The sequence below is a fragment of the Gekko japonicus genome, unplaced genomic scaffold (genome assembly GCF_001447785.1).
Source record: "Gekko japonicus isolate JY-2015 unplaced genomic scaffold, Gekko_japonicus_V1.1 scaffold3622, whole genome shotgun sequence".
Taxonomy (NCBI): domain Eukaryota; kingdom Metazoa; phylum Chordata; class Lepidosauria; order Squamata; family Gekkonidae; genus Gekko; species Gekko japonicus.
The window spans coordinates 16,901-21,003 of record NW_015159819.1 but is presented as its reverse complement, the minus strand read 5'-3'; positions in this window follow the sequence as shown (position 1 = coordinate 21,003).

Below are 4,103 nucleotides of genomic sequence, written 5' to 3'. Positions count from 1 at the left end.
AATAATAAATAAATAAATAAATAATAATTTGTGTGTAGTATAGCCAAGAGATCCTAAGGTTGTCTGGCAGCCAGAAGTTCCAGCTCTTTTAGCATTACGCACCACTAGGTGGTGAGCTAGGCTTGTTTTTGAGACAAGAGATGGGCAGAGATTTGGCCAGGGAAGAGCCGGGGTGGAATTCAACGGCCTGTTTATGGTATTCTAAAGGGTAGCCCCCAAAGCACCTAATTATTATGCCTGTGATGTCATTAACCTTTGATTTGTGTTGGATTGGCAGAAAATAACAGACATAGTTAAGAAAAATCAGTTTCATTTCATTTTTGCATTTCCGTTTTAATCGTCATTTATTTTAATTGACGTCCTTGTGGCCTATTGTACTAGGCTGGTTTATGGATGGCTGGCAGAAGGGTTGCCAAACTCCAGTTATGAAGTTGCACAGAGAGTTTATATAGTTATAAAGGTGAATATATACAGATATTTTTACAGGCTATTGAACAGCATGTCGTGCCTTAGTCTATGAGAACTAAGTCCCCCTCCAGCTTACTAAGCTGATAGCTATTATGCTAAACCCCAGCCAATCTCTAACAAGGTGATGTAATCACTAACTCTAACAAGCCCTGAAAGAGCAACACCTGCTAGAGAACACCTGGCTGTAATTACATGATTACTAGCATGACAGCTAGGTCTGACAAACAGATCAAACTGATCTATAGTAACTGCTTGCTACCTCTATCACTCTGACATATATCTCAATAGAGCTTCCAGAATTACAACTGATCTGCAGACCACATAGATCCGTTCCCCTGGATCAAACGGCAGCTTCGGAGAGTGGGTTCTATGGTCCCACCCCAAACCCCATCTTCCTCTGGTCCCATGGCCAAATCTCCAGGGATTTCCCTGGCAAGAGCAAGCAATCCAAATTGAAAGTGGTCCATTCTACAATCCTAGCCAGCTATTGTTATGCATCCCCAAGCTCACTCCATTTGCAAGGACAGTTCAGGCTCAATACATAACAGGGGGGCTGCCTTCTTCCTGAGTTAGAATTCCACCTTTGAGAAGACCCGCCTTTGCATCCCTCACAGGGCCAGGATACAAGGTTGCCAATATCCGGGTGGCATCTGGAGATCTCTCATAATCACAACTCCTCTCCAAACTATAGAGATCAGTTCCCCTGGGGAAAAAATGGATGCCTTGGAGGGTGGATGGACTCTACTGCATTGTAGCCCGCTCCCTCTCCCTCCCCTGCCTTTCACAAGCTCCACCCCCAAATCTCCAGGAATTTCCCAGTTCAGAGTTGGCGAGCCTCACTTATACTTGGGGAGGGGGGCTGCAGGCAAGCCCCTGTCAGCCTAACATGGCAAGGTGGTTGTGGGGACAGAGATGAGGAAAACCATCCGGACTTCCCAGCAAGGCTCCCTCGAAGCTGGTGAGTCTTGTGAGCCAAAATTCTACTTTGTGAGCTACCGGCATGAAAGTTGTGAGCGAGCGACTTAGCTGCTACATAGATGAGTTTGCTCTTCTGGAGCCCTCCTTCCTGAGCGAAGACAAAAAATGTGTGCGCCAGAGGCTAAAAAAACTGCGAGCTAGCTCACACTCACTCAGCTTAGAGGGAACACTGCTTCTCAGGAGGGGACACAAATAAATATGGGGGAGGAAGGGTGGGTCCTTGTCCAAAGGAACACCAAAGAACACGTTTCCCCAGCAGCCAGCTGTTACAGGATCAGAGTGAAGAGTTACAGGATCGGAGTGAAGTCCGGCACTCTGTCACACAGTGGGCAGAAATACCAGGGGCCATCAGGAGGTCCACCAGTGGGGCCAGGACACTAGAAGCCCTCCCACTGTTGACCCCCCCAAGCACCAAGAATACAGAGCATCCCTGTACACAGACCAGAGTGAAGAGACGCATTCGCTGTAAATGCCATATCACCCAATAGACAAAAGGAATTTAAAAAAAATGTTCTTTGCAACTTCTACAGTTCTTTTTAGGAGCTGCGGTGGCTCAAGTGTTTAAGACGCTGAACTGCAGGCTGTGGAAGGTCAGTAGTTCAGCAGTTCGAGACCCAAGTGTGCCGCATGACGGAGTGAGCTCCCGTCTCTAGTTCCAGCTCCTGCCAACTTAGCAGTTTGAAAGCAAGAAATTGCAAGTAGATAAATAGGTACCACTTCGGTGGGAAGGGAACAGCGTTCCGTGCGCCTTGGTGTTTAGTCATGCCAGCCACATGACCACGGAAACGTCTTTGGACAGCGCTGGCTCTTCGGCTTTGAAACGGAGATGAGCACCGCAACCCTAGAGTCGGACTCGATGGCTTTCGAGCAAGGGAACCTTTACCTTTACCTTTAGAGTTCTTTTTGGATCCCCGTCAGAAAGTAAAAAGGTAACAAAGGCCCCGTTCACATGGAGAAGTTGCTGCACTAAAGACACGAATGTCAGGTGGATTTTTGGGGCATGATCACACTGCAACATCTGGGAAGCGTAGCGCACCCGTGGCCAACCTGTGGCGTCCCGCCGAAGATGCGCAGTAAAAAAAACTACCTTGGAAAGTGCACTAGTATCTGGAAAATGCGGGGCAGGGGCGGGCGTCTGATTGTGGGAGCGCTAGTATCCCGTGGCATCTGGTGGCCGTCCACATCCTGTCGCAAACTGGACGTTTTTCGTAAGCGCATGCGTTCAAACACATAACTGAAAGCAGTGCTGCTCCATGGGACTGTGCATGCGCACAAACGTGAAACACTTGCCGCGCCACTTCTTTGCCACGTTCCAGCATCGCCCTGTGACCGCCAGCTAACAGCCTAAGCACAAAGACTTGGGGGGACCGTGTGATCGGGCTACCGTGCTTTATTTTGCTCCGGGGCAAACAGCCACACCTCCCCCCCCCCCCGCGTTATCTGGCCCGTGTGACCGGGGCCAAAGTCATAGGCATGTACGTCAGAACGAGCTTGCAAACACGGTGAAATAGAAAACAATAGTAAAAAGCCCAGCAGCAGCTTTAAGACGAACACACTTTATTGTAGCATAAGGTTTCGAGAAACACAGAGCTCTTCCATCTGATGGAAGAGCTCTGTGTTTCTCGAAAGCTTATGCTGCAATAAAGTTTGTCCGTCCTAAAGCTGCTGCTGGGCTTTTTACTATTTTGCAGCAACGGACGAACACGGCTCACTCCTCTGGATCTGGTAAAATAGAACGCCTCCTGAGATTAGCAGACAAAGGACACCCCAGAAGGATATGTGCTATCGCATCTAAGGGAGAGGGGCAGATTCCTTCTGAATAAGGTAAACACGTGAGCCTACCCCTCATAAGTGCCAAGAGGCGAGCATTTAGTCTGGCCAGAATGAACGCCCTTAACAGGCTTCAGGAAGACAACAGACAGGTGCAGGAGGGAAGAGATTTTGGAGGTGGAATATTAAAAAAATTGGGACAAACCGGTGTGGCCTGCTCTGAAGGCAGAGCACACGCCCCCTTCCCGTCCCCTCACAGTACCCCAGTTGTCCCCTTCTGTAGGGCAACGTTGGCACGGCCGTCTCACCTCCAGGGAACTCCGGCAGCCTTACCTGTGCCTGGTGTTTTGCAGGAAGTTGCTCGCAAGCCCCCGACCTGCACGCAGGAGGAAACAGGATCGGGTTTCCCGACTGGAACGGCACCAGGGAGGCCCGAAGAGGAAGTGCTGAAGTTTGCTGGCGCGTGGGCGAGGCCGGGCCGGGCGGGCAGGTGTGGCGACCAGCGGCGTGTTTGTCTTCCTCTCCTTAGGGCGAAGGCCCCTGCCCACGCCCAGCCTGCAGAATGGCTCCTGTGTGGAAAGGGTGGCTCCCAGGCAGTTGGCACGGGCTTGGTTGATGGAGGGCCAGGGCAGATGGAGCTCTAGCCTCTCGTGGGGGGGGGGGGGGGGGGGGGGAGGAGACGGTTGTTGTCTGCAGCAGTTCTGAAGCCGGAGCCTGTCTGAAACCTGTCTCCGGGTTTGCGCAGCAGGTAAAAGGCAGTTTCAAATTTGGGAACGTCAGCCTTCGAAATTATGTAGTCATAATGAGCGCCTGAGCATGCACAGAGTGCTTTTTCTTCCCCATCTGAAGAAGAGGAGATTGGATTTATACCCTGCCAGTTTGGTGTA